The 11,140-nt window shown below is 39.5% G+C and overlaps 1 pseudogene; it reads left to right on the top strand.

Annotated features, from left to right (window-relative positions):
• Positions 1–506: 506 nt before the first annotated feature.
• On the top strand, positions 507–10,614 carry LOC115783264 (uncharacterized; annotated as a pseudogene).
• The last annotated feature ends 526 nt before the right edge of the window (positions 10,615–11,140 follow it).

The following is an 11,140-nucleotide window of genomic DNA, read 5'->3' as shown; positions in this document are numbered from 1 at the left end:
GAAAACAAGGCTCAGAGCGGCAGATACAGCATTGAATTTATAAGAAATTCTCTGTCACAGAATATTGTGTATGTGAGCATCACACAGCTGAAAAAGTCTGACTCAGGACGGTACAGGTGCACAATGGACAGAGTTCTTCAAGAGTCATATGATGATTTTAAGATCGTTGTCACAGAAGGTGAGACTCTGCTAAACTTCTTCATGTCCCTGAAGATGTGAACTTCTCACTGGCTGCTAATTTTATTTCAAATAATAATTTAGACTTTGAATTTATTTTAATGAGTTCTGCTGTGAAACACCCGTTAATCTCATCACTCACATGCAGACATACAAACAGGTTTGTTATTATTCTGAATGTTTCCTTGTTCACAGCTTCAAACACTTCAACACCAGACTTTAAACCTCAGCCTTTTACACCATCAGCCTCCACAGCAGCAACAGCAACAACACAGCATTTGAACTTCAGGTCAGGAAGCTCCACATCTCCATCAGCCTCACCTGAAACCATGACAAAGCCATCAGGCTCAGGTACATCATACACACGTGTGTGGATGTGAGTGTGGGTCCTTCTTTGTGTTTATCAAAGAGCCTCATCCATGTCCATGAATGAGATCAGCAGCTGTGAAAGGCGTATAAGTAGAACACAGTGTAGTGTGAACAGTGTGGCATTAAAATAGAATTAAAGTACCAGAAGTAAAAGTACCAGAGTCATTTAATCATAAGTACTTTATGTTTGTGGTTTGTGTTAATCACCCTCTATCGTAACCCCATGATGATTTGAACTGAATTTACATTGTTATGCATTTGATTTCTTTTTTTTTTGTTTTAGTTGAACGTACTTATTAAGTTGAAGTTATCAAATAAATGTTGCAGTAAGTGGCACATAATCTATATGAAGCACTCAAGAGTGAGAACATGCTGACTTCCTTAGTGTCACCACATGAGGTCCTGATGTAGGATAAAGATGTGGTTTCTCAGATTTCTTTCTATCAATTTATGCGAGTGTCTCTTATCCCATATTTAGAGTGTAACAGTAAAAAAATTAATCTGTTCTGTTTAGATCCAAATTTGCTGCTTTACATGATTCTGATTCTGGTCGTTGTGCTCACCGTGCTATCAGCAGCTTTGCTGATGTTCTGCAAAAAGAGAAGAGCCATTAAAGCCCAAGGTGAGCCTTCAGGAAACACACTCACATCATTATTACGAGGACTTAGTTTGTGATTCTCATTCATTGTAGTTTTTACAGTTTTGAGTCTTTTTAGGCATTTCCAGCTTCTTTTCTGTAAATTTACATTCTCATCATTTCTTCTGTACCCTGTACTGCAAAGCGAGTTATCTTGGTATCTTTTCTTTATCTGGATTCACTTACCCTGACAATGCCGATCGGGATCTCTCTCTTTAAGCGTCCTGTCACACTGACCCAAAGAGTCCCGCGGAGGGCTGCAGACAAGTAGACACAAGTAATCTGCAGATTGTATCCATGTGTCCATATGAACTCACTCACAGATAGATTAAGAAACTTATGGAGTTGAAAACCAGCGTTGTGAGACCTCTTACTGTAGCCTGAATGTGAGTGTTAGGGTAAATGAAGCAAGCCAGCAGAAAGATTTCCTGGTATGTTGAAACAGCTTGTTAGTGCAGACTCCTGGACATTTCATAAGCTTTTATGAAATACGAAACAACATCAACACAGATGTGGTAGATTATCTTGGACTGTATTGCATGATTTTGGTCAGGTATGATTTAGCAGTGGCACTGATGAATGCATCGTGGAGGGTTTTCTCTGTTTGTAACCACAGCACCAGCTGTTCATTTTTAAATCAGTTGTTTCATCTCTTTAGTTATTCCACTTTTGTTCCTCATATTATTCCTGAGTTTAGTTCCTCAGGTTCTGTTTACTGTAAAGCCTTAAACCAGATGTTTTTTTCTGAACTGCATGTTTTTCAGGACCTCCTGTGGAAGCTGAGTACGCTGACGTCACACAGGTGAGTTTTTTAGGCACCGTGGAACACCTGAGCTTCGTTACTGCTTGATTTGTATCACCCAGCTGATTTGTTCTCCTTCTCCAGGCCAATCAGCTGTATGAAGAGATCAGAGAGGGGGACAGGGCCAACAGTTCACTTCCTCTGGAAGTGTTTTCAATTTACACCACCGCCAAATGTCCCCAACCCGACGGAGCTGAAGACAAAGACCTCTACAGCCTCGCCACCTCTCCTCAGAACAAAGTAAAACTGTGATTTTTAAGCTTTGAGGACAGAAACCAGGATCCACATAACAGTTTGCGTAGTGAAGGAATTCATCAGTAATCACTGATGGATATTTTATAATATTTCATATCTTATCTGGCTAATAATAATGCTCAGAAATGCCCAAATCTAATGTGGAAATCCTTTGTTCATGAGGGTTATAATATTTGTTCATTCGTGAAGATTTCAGAGGTTTTAGTTTGTGGTGATTTATTTATTATTATTTTATTGCATTAGTATAGCAGACATTTCTTATCTTGTTCACTTCTGTTTATCAGCAGGTTGAGGATTACTATTGTAAAGATTGCTGGTGCAATTTATGTGACCAAGGAAAAAAATGTAACTTTGTTCTATAAAATCTTATTTAATTAGAACATTTTTTTTTCTTTTCTTTCAGGCTGAAGATGACAAAACTGAAGTCGATTACGCTGAAGTGGATTTTTCCCCCGTTCCTGCTGCCAACAGCGCCCCCTGTGGTAAAGCAGATGTCGTCTACACCACGCCTCTGGTACATGCCGGCGTTACTGGAGGCGCTTCACCTCCTCTGTACTCTGCCGTTAAAAAACTGTAATAATGCTGTCCATGGCTTTCTCAGTGATCAGCAGGTGAACACAATTCCTCCCAAACTCGGAGCATCCCGTGTCCACCGGGTAGTGTTGTAGTACTCGAGATCGGTCTTGGTCTCGAGACCGGTCTCGAGACCGCTTTTTGATGGTCTCGGTCTTGTCATGGACTCGACCGCATTTGGTCTCGGTCTTGTCATGGACTCGGACCTTGCGGACTCGGGATTTTATTTCAAGACCAGTCAAGACCACAGCTGTGGAAATATCACTAAATTGCCAGAATACTGTCCAATTTATTTGTTAACATCTTTGCTTTTATTGGATGCAAAACGTTCTGATTCAAATCCAACAAAGATTGCGCTCCTCTGCCTCTCAAAGGAGCGCACCTCACAGACTCCGCCCCAGCTAGGTCGCTGCTATTATCGCTGCTTACGCCTGTATCATTTCACCGCAGTTTGCAATCTACCACAGAGCACGGACAGTTTCATTCACAGTGTGTACGTTTGATCTCACTATGGTCACGCGTGTGCTGCATAAATCGAAATAACAACCGGCATGAACACGAAGAGAAGTAAGAGGGAAAATGACGATCAAAGGAAAATTTCAGGCTTCCGATTCAACAAAAAAAACCCAGCATGAAAGGTAAATACCAACCTTCATGTATTTTGATACACAAACTAAAAATTTAATGCAAGTTTTAGGGCTGCAACGATTCTTGGAATAACACAATTCGATTATTAAAAATCCTCGACACAAATTTGTTGCTTTGATGTTTGGTTTCAGCTCTGCAGCTCAGGTGTCTCTGTGTAAGCGGAGCATTTCCAAAAAAACCAAAAACGAGCCTTTAACGCGAGTGGATCGCTGAGATGTTTTTTCACGCCCCCACTTCTCTGTGCTGTGAGTGCGCATGTTTGAATGTGCGCGTGTTGTGCAGAGGATGTCAGCTGTTATTTTTTTCTTTACGTCAGCTGTAGCCACCAGAACAGATCTATAACCACAGTGTACTGGGGAAAGGGGGGCTGCCATTAGCACTAGCAATCGTTCGGTGCCCCCCCACCCCCTTCAGTACAGAGGGGCTCCGTCAAAATGTTTTTATCAACCACCTGATCAGCAACATGAAGAACAGAGAACTTTGTAGCTGCTCCATCCACCCTGTTTGTTTCACACAGAGAAACATCTGCAGTACGGAAGTTAAAATATGCTGATGAATTGTTAAAATGAAAAATTATTTCTTATCCAATTACTTGATTAACTGACGGAGTAATCAATTAAATACTTGATTACTAAAATAATTGATAGTTGCAGCCCTACTTGTATTCAGAAAGCCATAGTCAAACATTAGTTTTCAGCACCCGTAGAGCTATGAGAGGCCTTCAAGAATAAAATACTACAGTTCCCAGCAAGATGATGTCACTTCCTATTGTTGCATTAAAAACGTGATAGTTTATGCTCACAATATGGTGGCTGATATTCAAATGTAGGAAATGCTATTAGCAGCCGAGGAATCTGGATTATGTTTTTGTTGTGTATTTTTTTATGTGATTTCTGCAAACACAGTGGAAGGAAACGGCACTCTGGGACACATTAAATGCGTGATGTATAAATGTAACTTTTCTGGATTATATGCAAAAATGATCATTCTATCAATCTAATAAGGCCTGATTTAGAGTTCTGCATTGATCCTTTGTGTATAACTGAAAATCCTCTCTGAAGCAAACCTGACATGCACCTCGAGAAATGTAACTACACGTCCAAAAAAACTGATTACTGCTTTCTGGTTATGTCTTAGGCCCCATCACTCAATTAACAAGTGGGAGCGGCATTTAGTGGTTAGTATTAGCTTACTAATTAGCATTAGCATTAGTGCTGGGGTGAGAAATATTTCTTGCTAGAACCCGGAAGTTACCATGGCCACCACCAATGGTAACAGCAGAGAAGTAAGTTGTTTCTCCGCCATCAGTACATTGAGCTAGTGGTGGGCAGATTGATCCTGATATCGATAATATGGATGCCAACGTTGGTATTGGTATTGATCAATATCAGTGTGATGAGATCGATACTTTGGCTTCAGTTTCTCTCCTGTATGCAGTGCTGCGGTTTCATCAAAGATGCAGATTGACTGTCTAAGTGTCGCTCCTGTCACAGCACAGAGCACTTTGCTCCTCCCCTCCCCACAGTGTTTTGTTATACTGTCATGTGATGCATAACATATTTTATTTAGCAAAAAAAAGGATTTTGCTATGAAACATTTAAATCAAATTTAAATTTGTAGAAAATTAGTGAATGAAGGAACATTTTTTATTAAATTTTTTTATTATACTTTCTGAAAAATCTACCTGGAAAAAAGTTTGCATTTGTTCTTGAGTGATGATTTTGTACACTTAATTTATAAAAAAAAATCCAGACATCAATTTATGGGGAAAATTGTTTTGTTCTATTGTTTCAGAACAATAACTTTTATTTTGATAAAGTATTTTCTACTTACATATAAACTTTGCCCAATTCTATCCTGGGTTTTAACAAATTAATGATCCAAAGGAAAAAAATCTCAAACCAGTTAAACTTCATGGAAATTCTTCATAATTATTAAAAAGTATTGGTATCAGTGTCGGTGATAATGGCCCTGTGTTTACTTTACATAGGATCGATACCAAATTATGAAGTGTTGCACACAACTACATTGAGCAGCATACACCAGGAGTGATTGACAGTGCTAAGACCCTCCTCCTGGCTCTGACTGGTTGTTTTTGACTGGGAGCGGTTCAGGGAGGAGGTGGATGAGCTCCATTTTTTTCGCAGATTATCGGTCTCATACTGTCTGACATGGTGACAGTTTTAACAAATATGTAAAAACCAGATGTTTTATAAAAGTTACATCCTGCAGCTTTAATCTGTATAAGATTAAAGGCTTTAGTTCTTACTGTTGATGAGTGTTTGCCATTTTTTCAGTTTTACACATTTAGCTATGTGGTTTTGAAAAAGCACCCATTTTTACAAAGGTTGTTGGTTTAAAAACAACACAACTTTATGCATAGTTTATGAAAGGCAGAGAATAGTTAAGACTATTGTGATGAACTATGAATAATTGTTTTACATTCTGTGATAAATGATGGAAGTCACCCAGGAGTATTAAATAAAGATGGTTATATTTATTTGAGCTGTGAGTGTTTAATATCAGGATGATTTTATGGGAATGTGGATCTTTCAGATCAATTTGAGAAGTGATTTTGATCATGTTTCACATTTTATTGTGTCATGTAGTGTCAGGCACTGGTCTTGGTCTTGTCTCGGTCTCGCCCCCCCTCGGTCTTGGTCTCGACTGGTCTCGGACCCTAAAAGTCTTGGTCTTGTCTCGGTCTCGATACCCTCTGGTCTTGGTCTTGTCTCGGTCTTGGGTTAGGTGGTCTTGACTACAACACTACCACCGGGCAGTCTTATATTACATTTAGTTGTTGAGTTTCCAGAAATCTTCCCTGTAAACAAGCCACTGTGCGAGTATGCTGAGTGATTAGAGCCCTAAATGTAGTTTACCTTGAGTACTTTCTTTAATTTTAATCAAGTAGTTCTTTTTTGCACAGACTGAACAAAACTGAGACTGAAAAAAATTAAGAAGCTCCAGAAAGAGAGAAATTTCCTAAAGCTTAAATTCCCATTACTGATATTTTGAGCTCACTGTCAGCTGGCCTGCAAAATGAAAAAAAATCTGTCTTTCACTCTTTTTGCTCTTTCACACTCACTTCACCACAGTTAATCTTTTTGTGGTGGAAAATGATGTCCTCCAACAAACAGCTTCAGCAGACTACAGTAAATATAGCATGAATGGTAGCTGTGATGGCCTCCGGTCATTACTGATAACTCCCCTGGAATCTCACTTCTGTCTTTCTGTATAAACTCTTTGTAGATTTGCTTAAGATAAAGTTTATTTTGTAAACCAGAACTCTGAACCAGTAAAACTTTATTGGAGGAATCGTGTTTGGATCCCATTTGCTGCTCAGGAAAAAGAAATAATTCTGTTTTCACACATTTATGACTTAAAATCAGGATTTTATAACAACCACATGTTGTTGTTTGACATGATGAAACTACAGTACTGCCAGACAGTAAATTAACAAATTCTAATTTAATACAAACTAAACAGCCTGTTTCACTGGAGGCTGAATGGAACCAGAAGACTGAAGTTACGAGGTTCAATTTAAATGTAAAACTACAAATAACCATAAATGGACAAATGGTTACTCTTTTTATACAGTAGATAAAAATAATTAAAGCAGAGGGATTGAGTGTGGAGCTGTGTGATGTGTTTGAAGGAAGGATTACATCATCAAAAGAAGTCATAAGATCCTGGTTTGCAAGTAAAGAAGAGAAGCAGAGTTCACTCATCAGAGCCGCGACACAAAGGCATGTCACACTTTGTCTGTGTCAGCAAGAATATTGTCATCTTCTCTCATTTTCTCTGTTCTCTCAGTTTCTTGTCTTTGTTTTCTTTTCATTGGGCACTAACCGGTCAGTTTTCTCCTTTGTTGAACAATTTTAACCACAAACTGTTTCAGCTGGAAACAGAACAGTGTTAAAAACAAGTAATTTGATCACGCAGCTTGTTGAAAGTACAAGCGAATTCCTCAAAATATCATCTTGTGTGGAATTAGGTTACATAAAATTTTTCTTTTAGCACAGCTGCACTCTTTTGTTTCATCCCAGGAAGAAACTGGGATGAGACTGGGAATGGCGCGCGTGTGTTTGAAGGCGTGACCTCAGCATTAAGAGAAGTTCCTGGTTTGCAAGTGAAGAAGGAAGAGAAGCAGCATTAAACCATCAGAGCCTTGAGATGAAACACACTTTGTTCTGCTTCATCTTCCTCAGTCAGTAAATTCTCTTCTTCTTTCTGTCACTTTCTCTGTTTTTCACACCAGTTTGATCCCCAGAAATAACATTTCTAATTATTAGTGTAAATTCAGTCTGCAGTCAAATATTTTCATCTATTCTTATAGCAGTAGTAGCAGTAGTAGTGACAGTATTAGTAGTTGTAGTAGTAATAGTAGTAGTTGCAGTAGTTGTAGTAGAGCTGCTGAAACCACACTCAGTTTTGGTGACAAACTGAAAACTTGATGTTTAGCAGCTCGTCTAAAACACTCATTTCACATGAAAACAAAAACACTGGTTTGGTCAATGCAGAAATTCTCACCAGTAGAGCAGTGGAAGGAGGAAACATCACAGTTGGATGCAGTTTTTCTTTCTCTGGACAGAGGAAGCTGTTCTGTAAGGAAAAATGTGAAGATGGAGGCATTCTTGTAGAAACATCTGCTGATGCAGCTCAGAACGGCAGATACAGCATCAGATATGAAAAAAAAAGATTTTTGGTCATATGCTATTCTGTATGTGAGCATCACACAGCTGAAAAAGTCTGACTCAGGACGGTACAGGTGCTCTTTGGACAGAAGTTGGAGGCCACATACAAACTCTGATTTTGAGATCATTGTCACAGAAGGTGAGTTTCTACTAACAACCATGTTTGTCTTTGAAGGTGTGACAGAAGCTTCAGCTCTCAAAGGCAGCTGCTTTTCTTTCAATCACCTACAGATGTTATATTTAGCTGAAAAATAAAGTTGAATCAGTTCCACCCCATAACCACATCAGTCACATACAAACTGCTTCAAGTGGTGTTATTATGACTCTGATTGTTTCACTGTTCACAGCTCCAACCACTAAAACACCAACCGTGACTCTGAGACCTTTTTCAGCTTCAGGATTTCTCTCTCCAGCCTCCACACCACCACCAACACTGAGTGGAAGCTCAGGTTCAGGAAGCTCCACACCTCCATCAGCCTCCACACCTCCATCAGCCTCCGCTGGAAGTTCAGGTTCATTATATATTTTGTGTGTATGCAGATTGTAAAGTTAATCTGACATACAGGAACTAAAATGATCAAACTGACCATTTTAGTTAGTTCAGTAACATCACAGCAGATCAACAGCTGAGGCAGAACATGGATGACTTCATCAGAGCAGCACGTCATGAGATCTGTGGGAGATGGTTGTGATGAATCACTTTTTGACCTCAGAGCTTTTTCAAGTGTCAGTGTGACAGACGTAGACAAAGGAAAGGATTGTGTGAGCTGTAGTTAAATATGTTCTCTGTTTCTGAGTAACTACTTCATGAAATCATTTCATGCTGAAGGAAACTGAACTCAGTGTTCCTGAAAATATTTCTGTCACGTAAATGTTTGAGTAACTGTGTTCAGTCCACAAGTGCGTGTTACATTGTATGTATGCAACGTCACTGCTAAATGAAGCTCGAGGCTGCATGTTTGCACTGAATGAGTGAAATTAATGTTCTGTGTTAAACTCCTGCAGATGTGCTGCTGTATGTGTGTGTGGGATACATTCAGAAACTTATCAAAAACCAGAGACCACACTATCAAATCTTCAGTAAAGATAATTAAATTTTCTGGCGAGAAAAATAAAGGAGCACGTACATCAGTACAAGTGCAGTTTGTTTTCTGTTCTCAGTCATTCTTATGTACACTTGGGCACATCAACAGGAAACAAGAGTGCACTTAAACAAAGGAAGTAATAAAAAAACACTGACGTCTTTCAATGTTCCTCTTACAGCAGTCTCTACAGGTCTCTGAGTTAAATGGAAAGTTGATTTTGCACTTTAATATAGCTAAAATTAAACACATGATATTAGTATAACCTCTCACTTCTATCAACCTTCAGGTGCTACCCTATAGATCGGGTCAAAGGAAGGTCAAAAGACCTATGAATCTTCATACTTCTGACTTACAAAGAAACACATTCTGTACAAAGGTCATAAGGTTATAGAAAAATTCCCCCATGTACACAGTCAACTTAAATGTAACATAAGCATAATTATTATACAAAAATGGTTATCATACTATCACAGAACTCATTTTTCAACAATGTGCGTCTGACTGCTCGTTATGATCATCTTCCTTTTAGCAGCTTTGCTGATTTTCTACACGAAGAGGAGGACCACTAAACCCAGAGGTGAGGCAACAGGAAACACACACACACACACACACACACACACACACACACACACACACACAGATGTACATTCATTTCCTGTGTGTAGATGCCGTGTGCCTTTGAATTGTGGTTCAATTCATTTAAAAATTGATGGCTTCTCTAGAAAAGACTGAAAATAAGTTGACCACAGGGACGTGTTAAACTAAGGTGTGACCTGTAATTAACATCACAGGTTCTTCTGACCTGTAATCAGTCAGTCTGCCTGTTTAAAGGGTGAAAAGTAGCTACTGTGTTGGTATCATGATGTGTTCCACACTGAACATGGACCACAGAAAGCTCAGGAGCTGAGACAGACAGTTATTGATGAGCATGTTAAAGATAAACGAGACCATCTCCAAGCAGCTTGATGTTCCTGTGACTGCAGCTGCACATCTTATTCAGAAGTTTAAGGTCCACCTCACATCTCACACCTGTATCATTGTGGACAATCACCTTCATAGTTTTAGTTTGCAAAGTTTAGCCAAGAACTTAGAGCCTGTCTTAAAGCCAGATGTTCATTTTCTGACCTGCATGTTTTTCAGGACGTCCTGTGGAAACTGAATATGATGACATCACACAGGTGAGCTTCACACATTGTGAGACACCTGAGCTTCATTACAGCTTGATGTGCATCAATCAGCCAGTTTGTTCTGTGTTTGCAGGGCAGCCAGTTGAGTGAAGAGATCAGAGAGGAACAGAGCGGTTCTCCTCCTGTGGAAGTGTCTTCAGTTTACACCACCCCAAAATCCACCAACCACACGAAGCTGAAATCATAGACCTCTGCAGCCGCTTCACCTCTGCTCACAACAAAGTCAGTAAAACTCTGCTCTTTGTTCATGAAGGTTACAATGTTCACTTTTTCTTAAAACACTGTTTTTAAGAAACAATGATTGAACTTTATTAAGATTTCGGAGGCTGTAATTTGTGCTGCTATTGATTATTGTTGCATTCATGCAGCAGATATTTTATTTTCTTCTCTCCTGTTTTATCAACAGGCAACTTCAACAGCGCCCCCTGTGTTAATGTTACTGATGTTGCACCCCAGCCCTGCAACCACAGAAACTTCCCCTCCTCTGTGCTCTGCTGTTAAAAACCATCAGTAGTAATTCATTAATGTTGCTGCTGTGACTCTGTAGGACAGACTCAGTGACAGAGCTGCATAAAACGCTGCATCCTGAAACAACTTGATCCCATGCTTGTCTGCTTGCTGCATTCAGCTGTTGAGTTTCCACAGAGTGATCAGCCAGAAAGTAGGCTGCTCTGGGAGGGATACTGCTAAATGTATCTCACTAAAGGGCTCCA

Source organism: Archocentrus centrarchus, chromosome 7 (genome assembly GCF_007364275.1).
Source record: "Archocentrus centrarchus isolate MPI-CPG fArcCen1 chromosome 7, fArcCen1, whole genome shotgun sequence".
NCBI classification, from domain to species: domain Eukaryota; kingdom Metazoa; phylum Chordata; class Actinopteri; order Cichliformes; family Cichlidae; genus Archocentrus; species Archocentrus centrarchus.
The sequence above is the reverse complement of the archived record's forward strand: the minus strand, read 5'-3'. Positions and strand labels throughout refer to the sequence as shown.